This window comes from Apodemus sylvaticus, chromosome 7 (assembly GCF_947179515.1).
Source record: "Apodemus sylvaticus chromosome 7, mApoSyl1.1, whole genome shotgun sequence".
NCBI lineage: Eukaryota > Metazoa > Chordata > Mammalia > Rodentia > Muridae > Apodemus > Apodemus sylvaticus.
In genome coordinates this window covers 27,684,593-27,703,189 of record NC_067478.1, presented here as the reverse complement: position 1 = coordinate 27,703,189, position 18,597 = coordinate 27,684,593, and the positions used below count along the sequence as shown (strand labels likewise).

The following is an 18,597-nucleotide window of genomic DNA, read 5'->3' as shown; positions in this document are numbered from 1 at the left end:
TTGTGAGAAAGGATCTCATGTAGATCTATCTATCTTTCTATCTCTCTATCTATCTCAAATGTTTTTTGAGAAAAAAGTTGGTCTAAACTCCTGACTCTCCCTCCCAGAAGCATGTGCTGACACTTTGGGCTGGTATTTTGCGTCAGTAGCCTCCTCTCAGAGTTGTTTTCCCTTATCTATCATACTATCAAAAAAAACATATATATATATATATATATATATATATATATATATATATATATATTTTGGTTTTTTGAGAGAGGGATTCTTTGTATAGCCCTGACTGTCCTGGAACTCACTCTGTAGATCAGGCTTACCTCGAACTCAGAAATCTGCCTGCCTCTGCCTCTCAAGTGCTGGGACTACAGGTGTGCGCCACCATGCCCGCCTACTACTGACATTTTTTATTTTTTAGTATTTTGAGGAACATCAGTCCCACCTCATTGGAACATAAGCTCAATAATGCTAAGAATTTTTGTCTCTTTTGTACACATGTCCCTAGCATCATAAATAGTATTTGGCTCATAGAGCTATGAAGAAATTAAAATGAAAAAAAAATCAAAGTATCATTTTAAAGTCAGATTCTCTTATCTTACTCCCAAACTTCCACAGTAACTACTGCTCATTCACTGACTGTATCCATGCACTTGAGAGTGCAAAACACCTTTTTTTGTCAGGGTGGAGGCAGGGTCAACATGTCTAGCCCTGGCTGGCTCAGAACTTACTATGTTGACTAGGCAGGCCTTAGACTTATAGAGATATGCTAGTGTCTGCCTCAGGAGTGCTGGGAATAAAGACATGAGCCACTAAGCCAACCTGATTTTTTTTTTTTTTTTGGATTTGTTTTTTTCCAGACAGGATTTCTCTGTATAGCCCTGGCTGTCCTGGAACTCACTCTGTAGACCAGGCTGGCCTCGAACTCAGAAATCTGCCTGCCTCTGCCTCCCAGAGTGCTGGGATTTCAGGCGTGCGCAACCATCACCCGACTCTGAATTTCTTAATAAGTGACCGGGTATCCTGCTCAACTTCGATGTGACAGAGGACATCTGACTTTAATTTATAGCTACACTTTCCCAGGAACTAAAGGGTGACCAACTCCTCCACGTGTGGCCTCAGGGTCACTGTTATCCATCTGCCTTCCTGGAGTAGTTGCCCATCCGAGGTCCAGGGCCGAGACTAAGGACTTCCGGTCTTCTTGAGAGAGAGAGGATGCTGAAAAGAACCACACTCCAGAGCTGAGAGAAGTGAGGAGAGGGGCTGAAGTGGTGGAGGGGGAAAGGCGAGCTTAGACACTCAGGGCTCAGGCCGCCTGGCCGCCCTCTAGGTGGCAGGGGTCCAGCGGCCTGCAGAGTCTCAGGGCGGCCCCTAGCGGAGATCGGCTTTGGAGGTCAAAGGACCAGAGCAAGCTCCCGCAAGCCCTCCGCCCACCTCTGCCTCCGGCCCTGGGGGCGAGCCTGGGGGCGGGTTTTGTTTACTCCCTACACGCACCGCGGCCCGGCCAATCCGCGGAGAGCGTCGGCGCACGTCACGCCGCCCGGGAGCCAATCGGCGCGCACCGTGCTGCTCCGCTGCCAAAGCGAGCGCGGGGGAAGCGGCGCCGCGGTCGTGTCGCTGAGGGCGGACGGCGTCGGGCGCGCTGGGCTGTGCGGCCGTCGCTGCCTGGCACGCGGGGCGCGCCTTGACCCTTCCTGCACTGCAGGCTTCCGACGCGCGCGAAGACCGCGGCTGCGCGGGCCTGAGCTCGCTCCGACCGGCCCTGGCTCTGCCTGAGGAGCGGCGGCTCGCGAAGAAGCGTCTCTCCGGGAGTGGGCCGAGGGCTGTGTGGACCGCCGGCCCCTCTGCACCGAGCTGCGGTAAGGTCCGGGAAAGGGCGCGGGGCCTGCATGCCAGGGGCCTTTGGACCGGGCGTGGCCCCCCGCCGGCCGGCCCGTCCTCCCTGCCCTGTCGAGGGAGTCACAGCTTGTCCTCGGCGTTTCTCTGCAGCCTGGCCAAGCAACCCCCGAGTTCCCGATGAGGCTCCCGAGCCCGCGGGCTCGCCATCACCCAGGGATCAGGAAGGACAAGGGCTGACTTGGGCTTCCCCCCCCTCGCTTCGTGTTCCACGAGCCTCCGGTCTGTTTCCGCGGGGTGCTCTTCAGAGTTCCAAAGCTCTACCTACCTGGAAGACCCCCCCCCCCCCACACCCAGGTTCCCCAAGAGAACTTTTCCTTTCAAGTAGAGGTTACTTTTCTCGGCAGGAGTTCTTGGAGGAATTCTGCACCAGGCCATGGTTGCTGTGCACCGAGCAGCGGGAAAGTGTCTGTGGGCTCCCGCCGAGAGATGGCACAGTGAAGTGCGTGGACACTCGCCCGTGTTCCGGTGCTTTGTGTGGGCTCAGTTTATTCATCTGTGAGCCAGATCTGCCTATGCGAGGAGGGGGAGGGGGTTGGGAGAGGGGAAAACATCTAATCTTGGGAATGCACTTGAAACAAAGCTCACTTCTACTAAATGCATAACTTACCCCTGGATGCCGGATGAGACTCTGGACCCCATGTTGTTTCACCTTTGCGGTTGAAATAGTTACCTGGCTCGTAGCCTGGCCTGGCAAAAATGTTTACTAAGCATTCGTAAGGCCCTGGTTTGAATCTCAGCACTCCAACCATAGAAGTCCCACAACCAGAAACAGTTGACAGGTTCATTCTTTTTTCCATAGCAGTCGTTGAAAGTGCCTTTGAGCCTTTGAATACTTCTGCCTTTCCTCCTTCTATCTCAAGGTTCTCCAACCCTTCATCCTGCCTCCTCTAGGTCAGTGGTTCTTAATCTTCCTAATGCTGTGACTTGACCCCAACCATAAAAGTATTTAGTTGCTACTTCATAACTGTAATTTTGCTACTGTTATGGATTGTAATGTAAATATTTAGGTTTTCTGACAGTCTTAGGCAAGAACGACTCCCTCTAGAGAGGTCATGACCCACAGGTTAGAAAACACCCCTTTACAGAGTCAGCTGCTGTGTTTGATTTGATTTAGAATTTTTTGGGGTCATTGTTTTCTGTTCTCCCAATGGTTTGAAATCATCATAACTAGGCAATATGGTTTAAGTCGTCATTTGTCTCTTTTTCAGTGTGGCAGAATTCAAAGTTGATTATAAAATGTTTATTTTGCATCTTGCCTTTTCCAGTCACTGGTTATCTTAACCATTTACTAATGCTTTACCACTGTCCCAATGCTATAATTCACAAAAGCATCCATTCTCAAATTGCACCAGGAGATAAAGGCAACCGCCAGGCCCCAGGTCCTGTCTCCCTTGTGTACTGGCTCCGGGAGGACTTAGTTTTAGAACATCTTGTGCCTGGAACTAGCTTAGTGTTATGGCAGACCTGGTGTCTGTAGCACAGTGCTGGCATGTGGTTGCAGACTCTGGAATGCAGCACTTAACATTTGTTAAGAAAGTCCCAAGACTTATTAAACTCTTCAGTTGCCTTAAATACAGGCTGTTTATTTAAGAAGTAAAGTAGTCTTAACTATTCATATTGCTATTTGTGACCGTAATTCCCTCCCCTCTACCCTTGTGAATGTGTAGTCCTTGGCATGTGCAAGTTTTCCCCTTGCAGCCAAAATTCTTAACTGAGCTATGAGCTCCCAATACAGCTTGAGGACTGGGGCATAGCTCAGTGGTGGGGTAATTACCTAACTGTAGATTGGATGCCTAGCACCAGAAATATAAAATAGCTATAACCAAACCTCACCTTGAAATAGGCTGTGCACCTCTTTCTTCATCTTTTAGATTTACCTTGGTGCTGTCATGATGGATCTCAGAAGAAGCTAGGTTGGGGGTTTGTAAGGGTTTAAGATGATTAGATAAAAATTGGGACTAGTGAGATGGTTCAGTGGGTAAAGGTGCTTGTCACCAAGTCTGCTGACCTTATCTCTGTCTCAGGGACCCAACAGGGTGGATGCTCCACACCTGTGCCCTCCTCCAAACAAACAACCCCTTTCCCCAAACCTCCCTTAAAAACTAAATATTTTGGCATTTTAATACTTTACTCCTTTCCATTTAACCTGTGATAACAGAACTTTAAGGATTCCTGAAGGCTAATGAACCCTTAGAAATGGTTTGCAAGATAACTTTTATTTTTATATTTTTGAGAGTTCACTTTCTTTTCTTTTTTTCTTTTCTTTTCTTTTTTCTTTTTCTTTTTTCTTTTTTTGGATTTGGTTTTTTTGAGATAGGGTTTCTCTGTGTAGCCCTGGCTGTCCTGGAACTCACTCTGTAGACCAGGCTGGCCTCAAACTCAGAAATCCGCCTGCCTCTGCCTCCCATTTATGTGCACATTTCCAATATTTCAAGACATTTACAATCCATTGTTTCTCCTCTTCCTTTTTCCTTCTCTTCTGTGGGTTTTGCTGGATAGCCCAGGCTAGCCTTTTACCCCCAGGTAGCTCAGACTGCCCTTGAGCTTAGAGCAATCTTCTTGCCTCACTCAGCCCGCCGAGTGCTTGAATACAAGCACTCCGAGTGCTTGAGTACATTTGTACGCTTGTTACCTGGCAGGTCTTTTCTTTAGATAAAATACTCCCCATCCCCCCCAAAACAGGGTCTCACTATATAGCTCTGGCTGTTCTGGAACTTGCTATGTAGACCAGGCTGGCCTCAAACTCATAGAGATCTGCCTCCTGAGTGCTAGAATTTAAGGCATTTGCTACAATACATGGCTGACAATATTTTTCATCATTAAACTTTTCTAAAGGATTTTTTCCTGTCACTGTTTGCTCTGAAACTCTTCACAGGACCAATGTCTTATTTCTGGGTTATACTATTCTCTCTGTTTTAGTGTGAATGTGCACATACAGATACCATCATCTGTGAACGTGTACAGTATGGAGGCTAGAGGTCAAAGCCCTTTCTCCAGGGCTCTCCACCCTGCCTACTTGAGAACCATGCACTAGCTCACTGATGGCCTTGACTGGCCGGCTTGCTAGGTATACACCTCTTTCTCTTCCCCCTGTTCTCCTTCCCCAGGATTATGGATATGAACCTCTATTCCTGGCTTTACATTGGTTTTAAAATAGTAGAATTGTTACTTTGGCAGTCATATCCTGCTAATTCATAATCATATAAATTAAACTCTTGTTTGTTTGGTACAGGGCCTCATACTGTAGTACATGCTGACCTTGGACTCACTATGTGGCTGGTCTAAACTTGTACTAGTCCTCTTGCCTTAGTCTTATGAGTTCTGGCATTACAGGCTTAAGTGCCTGGGGCAGAAGTCAAAATTTTCTCTCTCTCTCTCTCTCTCTCTCTCTCTCTCTCTCTCTCTCTCTCTCTCTCTCTCACTTTCTTTTTTGGTTTTTTAAGACAGGGTTTTTCTGTGTGGTCCTGGCTGTCCTGGAACTCACTCTGTAGACCAGGCTGGCCTCTGACCTTTCCTTCACCACTGCCCAGCAAGCTTTATTTTTCTCTTGCTACATTATAGGTTTGACTTACTAGAGATTAAATTGGTGAAAGCCAAAAATAAAGAGGAATATTATGAAATGACATAAAACCTAAAAACTGTGGAAAAGGCGCTGGCAGGATAAAGGCTGTTCAGGTAAAGGCTTTTGCCATGTGAGCCTGATGGTAGGCTCAATTCGATCCCTAGGTCTCACGTGACGGTAAAAGAAGAACTGACTACATCGGTGCAGGGGCATGTGTGCTTCCCCCAAGACAGGTTGTATAAATCTAAAGCTACTAAATGAAAAGAAAAAATTAAATCCATTTCAAAGGGAAGATAAAAATGCAGTAAGAATCTTGATGGCCATTTCTGTCACTAGTTGTAATACTTCATGAAGATGCTATGGCTAATGTTGCTGTTTTCAGCAGGGAGATGGGTCTGCATGCTAAGTTAAATATGTAACCCTGGAAATGGTATGTTTAAAAACGAGAGGTTGTATATGTCACTGTTGTAAAAATAGAAAATACTACATAAAAAGATTTTTTTCTCTCTGCACTCTATTCTAGGTTTCTGTTGAAATAAGCATTCTAGCAAACTGCTGAAGAAAGAGCCTTGATAGACTAGGTATGTATGTGCATGTGTTTGTATATCTGTATATATTTACGCAAATATACATACATACATACATACATACATACATACAAACATGTGTATACTATAAAATCACTGTACAGAGAAGAATTTGAAGCGTGTTTTCCCGTCATCCAGGACACTGAAGTATGAGTCATATCAGCCTGGGCTACATAGGAATTTTGAGGCTAAAAGTTAGACTGGGTGACATAGTAAGACCTTATTTTTAAATACATATATACATACATACATACATACATCCTTACGTACAAAGAATGAACTTAACTCATACTGTTCTTGGGTAAAGACATTTTCTGAGTTTTTTTGGTCTACATGTATTCATGTGTATGTGCCCATGTAGGTGCTGGTGCATGTGTGTGCACACATGAATGTAGAAGCCAGAGGTGAGTGTCGTGTCTTCCTCGGTCATTTTTCAGTTTGTTTAGGAGTCAGTCTCTCACTGAACCTGGAGCTCACTGACTTGACTAGACTTACTGCGTACCAAGCCCCGAGGCTGCCGTCCTGCTGCTGGCATTGCGTGTACATGCAACCTTTCCATGTGGGCTGAGGGTCTGAGCGCGTGTTTACATAGTAACACTTTACTGGCTGAGCCGCCTCACAGCTTTCAGTTTTTACTAGTATTCTGGGAAGGACAGAGGAATTTTTGGTTTGATACCTAGGTATTAGGATTCCTACAGCAGTAGGCATACATAGTAATGGTTCCTCCCTGTCCATCCAGACCCCACTACTGTTATACTGGTAGCCACCTGGATGAATTTATAATTAATCTATTCTGTTTTGAATAACCAACCTATTTTTAGTGAAGTGCTTATGTGTAAAATCTGAAGCCTTCTTTCTCCCTCCCTTCCTCCCTCCCTCCCTTTCTCCCTTCCCTCCCTCCCTCCCTTCCTTTCACCCTTCCCTCCCTCCCTTCCTTTCACCCTTCCCTCCCTCCCTCCCTCCCTTCCTTTCACCCTTCCCTCCCTCCCTCCCTCCCTCCCTTCCTTTCACCCTTCCCTCCCTCTCTTCCTTTCACCCTTCCCTCCCTCCCTTCCCTCCCTCCCTCCCTCCCTTCCCTGCCTCCCTCCCTCCCTCCCTCCCTCCCTCCCTCCCTCCCTCCCTTCCTTCCTTCCTTCCTTCCTTCCTTCCTTCCTTCCTTCCTTCCCTCCCCTCTCTCCTCTAAAGATTTGTTTATTTTATGTACATGAGTACACTGTAGCTATCTTTAGACACCCCAGAAGAGGGCGTCAGATCCCATTACAAATGGTTGTGAGCCACCATGTGGTTGCTGGGAATTGAACTCAGGACCTCTGGAAGAGCAGCCAGTGCTCTTAACCACTGAACCATCTATAAGATGGACGGCCCCCTGTCCTCTTATTTTTCCTTTTTCCTTCCCTCCCTCCCTCCCTCCCTCCCTTCCTCCCATCTTCTTCCTTCCTTCCTTCCTTCCTTCCTTCCTTCCTTCCTTTCTTTCTTTCTTTCTTTCTTTCTTTCTTTCTTTCTTTCTTTCTTTCTTTCTTTCTTTCTTTCTTTCTTTCTTCTTGTTCTTTTTTTTTTTTTTTTTTTCTGAGACAGGGTCTCACTATATAGCCTCAGCTGGCCTGGAACTTTCTATATAGAACAGGCTGGCCTCAAACTGACAGAGCTCTGCCTACCTCTTCCTCCTGAGTGCTAGGGTTATAGGAGTGAATCACCATCCCCAGCTGTAGTTTGTCCCTTGTACCCACTGTCAGTTACTTTTTCTATTTTTGTATTGTTATGATGAAATATCTGACAAAACCAATTTAAAGAAAAAATGGTTTGCTTTATTTCTAATAAGATTTATTCTTACTTCTGTGTATTATGTGCTTGTGCTTCTGCCATGTGAATGTGGATACCTATAGTGGCCAGAAAGGAGTGTCAGCTCTCCTGGAGCTGGAGTTATGGGATTCTGGGCCACTTGATATGGGTGCTAGGTGCTTATCTTCCCCTGGAAGAACAGCAGTCCTCTTAACCACTGAGACATTCTTCTAGCTCCAGGAAGGGTTTATTTTGGCTTACTATTTGAGGCACAGTCTGTTATGGTGGAGAAGTCACTGCAGCAAGAGCTTGAAGCAGCTGGGTCCTGTTGCACTGCAGTTAGGAAGTAGAGAGCTAGCTTTCTACCTTTCATGCAGCCTGGACTCCGTCCCAGAGGATGGTGCTGCTCACAGTTATGATGGGTCTTCCTACCCCAATTAACCTTATCCAAGAGTTCTTCATAGATCTAACCAGAGCCATGTTTCTTTGGTATTCTAGATCTTGTCAGTTTGGCACAGTATTCACAGATTGTGAATCTTTTAAAGTTGGATTTCTCTCCAGTTAGGCACTCTATCCTGTCTACTCTTATTCTTAGCTCTTAATTATCTTGTGTACATTTCTGTATTTCTTTAAAAACACAGGAGATCTGGTATCCAAAATGAGGAGAGTAGTAGGCTCCATTAACTTTCAGGACTCTGCTGGGCCTAGTGGGCTTGGTTTGGCTTTTTGACTTGTTATGTTAGTATTGGACTACTTAAATTGAGTGAATTTTAAGTCTTCCTATTATCTTTGGCCCTAGAGGTAAAACCATTTTAAAAATACTTGCTGGAGAAGCACCTCAGTGGTTAAAAGCACTTGGTGTTCTTGCAGAGGACCCGGGTTCATACCAACATGGTAGCTCACAACTGCCTGAAACTATGATCCCAGGGGATTTAACATCTTCTTCTAGTCTCCAAAGGCAAAAGGCACACACACAGTATATATATATATATATACATACATATGCTGGCAAACACTCAAATGCATAAAGTAAAGTAAATAACTTTTAAAAAGTGGTTAAGAGGGCTGGAGAGATAGCTCAGCAGTTAAGAGCACCGACTGCTCTTCCAGAGGTTCTGAGTTCAATCCCAGAAACCACATGGAGGCTCATAATCATCGGTAATGGGATCTAATGCCCTCTTCTGCTGTGTATGACAACAGCTACAATGTACTCATATACATAAAATAAATAATTCTTTATAAAAAATTAAAATAATTTGGGGAAATACGATATATTTTAAAAATTCTAGGCCAGGAGGTGGTGGCACATGCCTTTAATCCCAGCACTTGGGAGGCAGAGGCTGGTGGATTTCTGAGTTCCAGGACAGTCTGGTCTATAGAGTGAGTTCCAGGACAGCTAGGGCTACACAGAGAAATCCTGTCTTGAAAAAACTAACTAACTAAATAAATCTACAGTTAGTAATCATAACCAGTTAGTGAATTTTCACTAAATATCACTACCTGTCCAGACCAGAAGCAGATACTTACCAGCACCTTGTAGCACCTCTGTCTAGTCCTGAGCCCTTTCTTCCCAGGGAGACCATATTGACTTAGGACTGGTTAGGGTCTGTATGTATTCTTTCCTCTTTTTTAATGTTTTTGTTGTTTATAGCCCTGATCCCTGTCTTCCTCCCTTCTTTTTTCTCTCCTTTCCCCCTCTTTATCCTCCCCACCCCCTACCCCCCACCCTCCCATTCTTCCCCCTCCCCCCCCCCCTCTCTCCCTCCTTCCCACTTCTGCAGTTCTGGGAATAGCAGAGCTTTGCACATGCATATATAAAGATTTACCATTTTACTTTTATGTGTGTATGTATGTTATGTGTGAGTGTGTGCTGTGTGTGCAGTTACCCTCAAGAGGCCAGAAGAGGGTCTTGAGTCTCTTGGAGTTGAAGTTACAGGCAGTTCCGAGTGCTGGAATCAAATTTGGGTCCTTTGGAAGAACAGGAAGCTCTCAACCACTGAGCCATCTCTCCAGCCCCAATAACTTATTTTTGAGACAAGATTTCAAGGTCACTGTAGAGCTGAAGAGGACCTTGAACTTCTGATCCTTCTTCCCCTCCTGAGTGCTGTTCATGCTAGGCAAGTATTCTACTAACTGAGCCTTATCCAAACCCTAATGTTTCACTTTAAACCAATTTTAGGTCATAGTAAGTAGAAAAGAAAATTATGGAAGTAATATAAACTGTTTGTGATGGTCATTATTCTATTTTCACTAGTGTTAACAGGTTTGTGTATATGTTGTGCATGTTATGTTCTCGTGTGTATTTATATAGTGAGCCCCAGTACCCACCTGTTGCATCACCCCCCTCACCTGCCCGTGCTAGAGTTACAGATGTGTGCTTCTGTGTGGGTGCTGGGGATCTAAATCAGATTCTTATGCTTTGTGGTAACTAGCATCTCACCAGCCTCAGTATTAACAATTTAGATGACTGTGGTAGAGTTGGGAGCTACATAATGTTTCAGTTAGCAGCTGACTACATACATGACAGTGGTCCTGTAAGGTTATTATGGTGATAAAAAATTCCTGTCACTTAGTGATGTAGTCCATTGTAGGTTAGCACCTTATTCATATATTGGTAGAGATGCTAGTCATAAAAGAATATAATGCATATAATTGCGTATAATACATAACACTTGATAGTGACAGTGAATCATGTCACTGGTCTGTTTGGTGCATTATGCGCTTTTTTTTTTTGTTTATTTATTTATTTATTTATTTATTTGAGACAGGGTTTCTCTGTATAGCCCTGGCTGTCCTGGAACTCACTCTGAAGACCAGGCTGGCCTCGACCTCAGAAATCCGCCTGCCTCTGCCTCCCAAGTGCTGGGATTACAGGTGTGCGCCACCATGCCCGGCTGCATTATGCGTTTTCATCATCATTTTAGAGTATATTCTGCTTATTGAGAAAAATATACTGTAAAATTGTGTGTCTTGTTATGCTGCCCCAGCCTCAGATTTGCTGTTGATCACGAATGTTGATTGATTAGCTCTGTGATGATGTTTAACAGACTCACCTAATAATACAGTTCTCAGAATACTCTTTGTTTACCTATATATGACTTTGTAACCACCAAGAGTGTAATGGCTAATTTTTTTTTGTGTTTGAGTGTCTATATATAGGTATATACACATGGTGCAGGTGCCAGTGGAGGCCAGAAGGTGGATACCCTGAAACTGGAGTTACAGGCAATTGTGAATGGCTGATGTGGGCATTGGAAATTGAATTGAGGTCTTCTGGAAGAGCAGCTTGTAATCACTGAGATGGTTAATCGTGATGACCAACTCCTTCAAATTAAGAAGTGCCTAGGGGGAGCTGTAGTAATGGCTTAGAGGCTGAGTGCTCATGTTTTGTTAGAGGACCAGAGGTGAGCCCCCAGCACCCTCACCAGGCAGTTCTCAAGAGCCCAGGGCTCCAGACACTCCAAGGACTCCAGCACCCACCTCTGATCCCTATGGGCACCTGCACATGAAGACATGCACTGAAACAGTGCTCTTCAGCTAGCCAGCCAGGAGGCAGAACGAGAGTGCCAGAAGTAGCTCCCTTCTTTACTTTCTTGCCCTATCTCTAGAACTAGTAACCACCCACAGAACTGATGAATGTTTGCATACACTCATCCCCTCTCTTTAATTTGCTTTGAATTTTGAGTATTTTCTGTTCTGGAATCATATATTGTAGAAGGGCGCCCACAATCTAGGCTGACCTTGAGCTTGATAAATAGTTGACCTTAAATTCCTGATTGTCCTGCTTCTGTCTTCTGAGTCCTGGTGCATGTGTGTGTCACTGTACCTGGCTGTTGGAAGGGCTGAATGTCTGTTGAAAGTCAACTTTTTTTTTAAAGACATACTTCAATGTCATTCAGGCACTTTATAGCTGAGAATAGCTTTGAACTCTTTTTTTTTTTTTTATTCGATATAATTTTTTATTTACATTTCAAATGATTTCCCCTTTTCTAGAGCTTTGAACTCTTGATACTACTGTCCATATTCCAAATTCTGGGATGGCAGCTGTACACCACCACACTTGACTTTGAAATGCAACTTTTTTTTGTTTTGTTTTTTTGAGACAGGGTTTCTCTGTGTAGCCTTGGCTGTCCTGGAACGCACTTTGTAGACCAGCCTGTCCTGGAACTCAGAAATCCACCTGCCTCTGCCTCCCAAGTGCTGGGATTAAAGGCATGTGCCACCACTGCCTGGCAGAAACTCAACTTTTGAAAATGTCTTTATTCCCCCTGAGTTAAAAAATAGACTTTTTTTTTTTTAAAAAAATTATGTATGTACAGATGTCTTTGTGTTTGTTTGCCCTATGGGTGTAGGTGCTTGAGGAGGGCCGAAATAGGCATCAGAGCTCCTGGGGCTGGAGTCACAGGCGATTGTGAGCTATATGTGGGTGCTAGGAATCAAACCCAGGTCCTCTGCAAGAGCCCAGGTGATCTTAATACTGAGCCATCTCTCCAGTTCCCCACTGGCATTTTGAAAACCAATTTGATTTTATGATTTGATACTATGATCTTCCTGAGTACCTTGAGGGAGTTACTTTTTTTTAGCGTTGTTGAGAGATCTTGTATAGTGTGTCCTTCCTTTGTAGATAATCTGTTTTCTCTCTGCCTGCTTTTTGGTCCAAGGTTCACCACCTCCCCAATACCAGGGACCAAACCCAGGGCTTTTCCCATGCTATCCTAGGCAGTCACTTTACTGTTGAGATATTAACCTAGTCCTCCATTTTTTAAAAAATAAAATACATGTAACATAAATTTACTATCTCAACCGTTTTTTTAAGAATAGCTTAACCAGCGGGTGGTGGCATGCTTTTAATCCCCAGTACTCAGGAGGCAGAGGTAGGCAGACTCCTGAGTTAGAGGCCAGCCTGGTCTACAGAATGAGTTCCAGGACAACCAGGGCTACACAGAGAAACCCTGTCTCAAAACAAACAAATGAACAAATCAACCCCCAGTTAGTGTTTTCAGGTTTGTTCATTCCATCCTTCTCTAGTAGGTCTTTTATCTCCTAGTACTGAAACTCTGTATCAGTTAAATAAATAAGTTAAATGAATCAGTTTCCCCAAGGCAGGACAGTACCGTTTTATTTTATGAAGTTCTCTAGTTACCTCATTAAGTCATAAAATGCTTATCTTTCAGAGACTGGGTGTTTTCACTTGTAATAATGTCCTTAGGCTTCATTAGTCTTACAGTATATATGAGAATTTCATGACTTTTTAAAGCTTTCTTTTCAATGTTAGTATTATATTTATATGCCCTACTGTGATTATAAATTCATCTTTCAATGGATCTTAGTTTTTTTAATACCTCTTCATCTTTCAATGGATCTTAGTTTTTTTTATACCTCTTAACTATTGTGATTAATGTGATTAATGCTACTTTGAACATTAATGTTCAAATCCATGTTGAAGCAGGACATGGATACATGCATGTGCATATGTGCACAAGCTTTGATCATTGTGTTGGGCATGAGTTGGTATCTCATTGTGGTTTTTATTTCTTTAATGATTACAAATGATGTGGTTTGTATTTCTTTAATGATTAGTGGTAGTGAGCACTTTTTTCATGTTATTATTTGGCCTTTATATATCTTGTATATTTTTCTGCCTGAGTCCTTAGTATTTACCAGTTTCCCGTTTGGATTTGGCTGTGTTGCCCAGGCTGGTCTCTGACTTACAGGCTCAAGTGGTCCTTTCATCTCAGCTTCCCATCAGTAGCTGGGACCACAGGTATGCTTGCCTATTTTAAAACTGGGCTTTCTCATTGGGGTATAGTTTCAAGAATCTTTTATCTATTCTGCATATTAATCCTTTGTCAGATATATGTATATTTATATGTATGTGTGTGTGTGCAGTGTGTGTATGTATTCATGTGTTCATGCCTGTATGTGTCTATGTACACGCTTGTGGAGGCTAGGAGTTGACATTCAGTGTCTTTTTTACTTTTTTTTTTTTTTTTTGGTTTTTTGGATTTTTTTTTTTTTTTTTTGAGGGTTTCTCTGTATAGCCCTGGCTGTCCTGGAACTCACTCTGTAGGCCAGGCTGGCCTCGAACTCAGAAATCCACCTGCCTCTGCCTCCCAAAGTGCTGGGATTACAGGCGTGCGCCACCACTGCCTCCAGGCTCTTTTTTACTTTTTTTACCTTGTTTTTTGCTTTTTGTCTTTCACTTAGCCTGGAAACAACAATTTGGCTAGGCTGCTTGGGCAGCAAGCATCAGAGGCCCAATGGTCTTTGTTCATCCCATTATGTTGCTCATTCATTACAGGTAAATTACTGACTCAGCCATTTTGTATTTTGCTGGCACCTGTTAACCTGTTTTTGTTGAACAGAAATTATAAGTTTTCACTGAATACAGTTTATACTTTTGTTTGCCTGGGTTTTTTTTGGGGTTTTTTTTGGGGGGGGGGGAGGTTCCTTGTTTTTTTTTTTTTGGTTGGTTTTGGCTTTTTGTTTTTTAAGTATTTTTTTATGTAGCCCAGACTGGCCTTGAACTGACAGTTATTCTCTTAATCTTCTGAGTATAGCCACTTGCGGCTACATTTGAATGGTTTACCAAGTCACCTGGAAGAAAAGCTGGGGATGGGAATAGGATGACAAGAGAAACATGGAGTCAAGACTCAAAGTTTAATGAAGGTTTCCAAGTATATATAGGCGGGTCAAGACCCTTCCCCAAAAGCTAGAAACAGGTCTGCAGAACTGGTTCTGCTTGCTCCGCAGGAGGCTGGCATCAGGTGGCGCTAGTGTCCTTGGAGAACAATGGGCTTCACCTTGGTCTGAGCTCTCCACCCTAGGTGGGAAGCAGAGTTTCTAAACTCCTGCTCAAAAAGGCTGGGGGGGAGGGCACATCTGAGTACTGAAAGTATGTAAGTGTGCTACACTGTGCCTAGCTCAGTTTATCAACTCTTGTCCCCTACTGCCATATGTACACATTTTGCTTATTACTTTGGTGTTTCCTGTTTTGTTAGTTTCTTTATTTCATGTTATAGTTCTTCCTCCACTGGTCTTTTGTTGAGAATAGAGAGTGAGGCAATGGAAAGCTGGTAAGGATTCTGCCCATGAAAAGCTGTTAGGTCCAAGGCTTAGCACGGTGCAGTCCAGTCATTGCAGGTCTTTTCCTTGTTCATTGTTTCTTGGAAGAGGACCACTCTACTCTTTTGTTTAATTACCACTGTTCTAGAAGCTGATGAGAACTGCAGTGTTGAGTGTAAGTTTTTCTACTCTGTGGTGAGATATGAAATAGCCTTGTGTTTATTGGTTTCTACATTTCTATCTAGCTTAATGACTTTTCCTTTGTTTGCCTTCGGAGACAGTCTTAGGCAAACCAGGCTGATTACAAATTCTAACTCTCCTGCCACTACATCCCAGGTGCTAGAATTACTGGTCTGTGTCCTCATAACTGACGATCTGCTTTAGAACTGTTTTATCTATCTGTCGTTCTTAGTTTCTATATATCTGATTCAGGATTTTTTTTTTCATATTCTCAAATTATTTTTTGTTTAGTGACAGGGTCTCACACTATAGTTCAGGCTGGCCTAGAACCCCTAGCAATCCTCTTCCTTCAGCCTTCTGAATGCTGGGATCATAGGGCACTTTCTCTACTCCTATGTTGCATGTCGATTATATTTATTTCCTCTTCCCCTGATCCTTCCAGATTCTTTTCTACACCCTACCCATTCAACTTTTCTGTCTTTTAAAAAAAATGCATGAGGTCCAGTTCCTGCTGTTCCAAAAGTGGCATGTGGGGCTGCACTGGAGTGTCAGCCTATCTGGAGTTATGACCTAAAGAAAACCTACCTCTCCTTCCCCAAGAAGCTATCCATTGTCAGTGTTTGCTCAGCTAAGGGGGACTTTGTGCCCATCTGTCCCTCTACTTGCTAGGATTTTTGCCTGGCTTGAACTTGGACAGGTCTTGGCATTCTGTGAACCACTGCCCTGTTGTGTCTGGAAAGCACTGCTCCCTTACAGTCCATCTTTCTTACAGTCATCTTACCCCCCAGCCCTTACAGTCCTCTTGTCAGTCTTCCTCTGTGATCCATTAGCCTTGCAGAGCAGGGTGTGTTGTGTATCAACAGTTCCTTGGAGAGAAAGCCTCTATCTTGGAGGGAAGCTAATTAAGACAGGCTGTTCTAAAGGAAAGTAAAATATTCCATCTTGTAGGGAAGTGCATTAAGCTCAGAAAGTAAACAACCCAAAGGTTTCATGAAGCCACTGACACTGACCAGATTCAGCAAGCTCTTCCTCCCCAAGCTTATATAAGCAGTCAGGACTGCTGAGATGTTCTCAGAGCGGCCGAGCTGCTTAGGAGACTCTCAGACCAGCCAGACTCCTGAAGTGATATTCTCCAGCCTGTCGAGCTACTTGCAAGTTGCACAGTAAACTGAGGATTACAGCTTTCATAAGCTGTGGTGAGCTCTTGGTGGAGTAGCTGTCTTGGAGTCATTTCTGCTCATGTAAGTAACCCCAATAAAACTCATTGGTTCACCAGGTTGAACTTTGGTTTGTTGTTAGTTCCTTGTCAGGGGCAAGTGGATGTTTGTTCACATCACTCCAAGAATTGTGGTATCACATAACAGATGATACAGATATCCCATTTAGAGCTGAACCACTCCTTATTCTCTTATTCTCGGTGTGTTGACCAGATATGGATCTCTATGTATTGACAGATGTGGTTCTCTATGTATTGACCAGATGTTGGCCTCTATATATTGACCAGATGTGAGCCTCTGTTTTAACTATTATCTATTGAGAGAAGCAGCTTCTCTGGTGAGGGTTGAGAGATACACTAATCTCTATGTATAGCTATAAGTCATTAAGAGTTATTTAAATACTGTGTCCATTAAGCAGAATAGTAAGAGTAGATTTTCCTCCAGGACCTAAGACCTATCTAGCCACAGATTTTTGGCCTTATAATGGTGTCAAATATGGTTTCTGTCTTGTAGGCTTTATAAATCCAGCCATATTGATACCTCTATTGCACCAGTGGACATGTCTTCCCAGGCCTAGTTTACTGGGTTTGCAGCTGGAGTGAGACTGATGATTCTGTTTTGTTTTTGTTTTTGTTTTGGTAGCATACATAGCACCTTTTAGCATTATGAAAGTTAGCCAATAGGAATGAAATTTCCAAGGTAGTACCAGCTTCATTTCTTTATGTTTTTGACTCAAGAATTTAGTCTCTTCAGAAACAGGGTCTTACCCTTAAGTTTTGAAGGGTAACTAAGATAAATCAATGAAAAATAAAATCAGTATTAAAAAACATGGCTACTGCTGGGTGGTGGTGGCGCACGCCTGTAATCCCAACACTCTGGGGGCAGAGGCAGGCGGATTTCTGAGTTCGAGGCCAGTCTGGTCTACAGAGTGAGTTCCAGGACAGCCAGGGCTATACAGAGAAACTCTGTCTCTGTATATGTATATATATGTATACATATGAAAAAAACAAATAAAACAAAACAAAACATGGATACTGTATTTGTATATTTTCCTTGCTTCTTCTCCTTACTCTAATTTCTCCCATGTTTTTCTCCACACACTCTCTTAAATTGATGGCCCCCTTTTGTCTAATTTGTGTACGTATGTGTCCATGTGTATTTCCTAGTTAGGTTTCTGTTCCCATGATAAGTACCATGGCCAAAAAATCAACTTGGGAAGGACAGGGTTTATTTCAGTTTAAATTGTAATCCATATGGAGCGAAGTCAGGGTAGGAGTTCAGGACAGGAGCTTGGAAGCAGGAACTGTGAGGCTGTGGAGGAGCACTGCTTACTACCTTGCTCCTCTCTTTGCCTTTTTTTCCTTTTTTTTCTTTTTTAACAGATCTAGCCTCAAGTTTGTTTGTAAAAACAGCATAGGACACTGGTCATCTGCAAATAGTGTTTGAGTAGGTGTGTCACAGCCATCCCTCTGTCTTCACACTGGCAGGAGCCTTTTCTATGGGGCCTTCACAGGAGCCTGGGCACCTTTGGGAACCTGAGCTGGAGCTGAAGCCTGGGCCTTAGCTGGAGCTGTGGCCTCAGCCTTGGTTGGAGCTTTGGACTTTGGCTGGCAGAGCCTATGCCCCTTGGCCATGTAGCTTTGAATCCGCTTCCCAAGCTTGGGTGAGCGATGAAAGCCAGATAGCTGAGTTTAGGGCTGGGGCCCTTTGGCATCTTGCACTTGATGACCTGAGGCTTCACAAGGGCCTTGATGACCTCTGCACTCGCACTCGCACTCACTGCTTTACATGGTTGGCCTGCATCTTCTTTAAGCCTTTCATGTGCTTCTTGGCAAAGCGCGCGTTCCTCAGGAACTTGGGGTCAACCCCCTTAAGAGATTTGTAGATTTGTGACGGGGTTTCTTGATGCCATTTCTGTGCCATTTGCAGGACTGGTTGTGTGGTGTGATTCTTGGACTTGGCCATGTCTACTTTTGTATATGTCAGGTGAATATTCTATCATCCAAGCTACATACTTGGCCTTGATGTGATCCTGAGGCCCCTTAAAATATGCAAAAGCATAATATTTTATGTTATTTGTTTGTTAAAGAAACCTGAGCAAACCAGGCAAGTTGCACTTAGTGGGGCAGAAGCAGATGTATTTCTGTGAGTTCTAGGCAGCAAGTTATAGGACAGCCAGGGCTACATAAGAGACCCTGACTTGAAAAGAAAGAACAAAAGAAACCTAAAGCAAATAAATACATAAGCAATACGAAGACCAGGATGATGACTGTTTTTGCAGAGGAATAATGGGTAGGTGGGAAATAGGAAGTGA

The 18,597-nt window shown here is 43.7% G+C and overlaps 1 protein-coding gene across 4 annotated transcripts in view; it reads left to right on the top strand.

The window, feature by feature from the left end:
- The first annotated feature begins 1,619 nt into the window (after positions 1–1,619).
- Tfdp2 (transcription factor Dp-2) overlaps positions 1,620–18,597 on the top strand; it is a 126,595-nt gene continuing 109,617 nt past the window's right edge. For 2 of the 4 annotated variants that reach the window (XM_052187612.1, XM_052187608.1), the window contains exons 1-2: positions 1,621–1,853; positions 5,979–6,036. The gene's annotated coding sequence lies outside the window, so the exon portion shown is untranslated. Of the gene's footprint in view, positions 1,854–5,978; positions 6,037–18,597 lie in introns of all 4 variants that reach the window. The other 2 variants (XM_052187611.1, XM_052187609.1) reach the window with 2 other exon arrangements.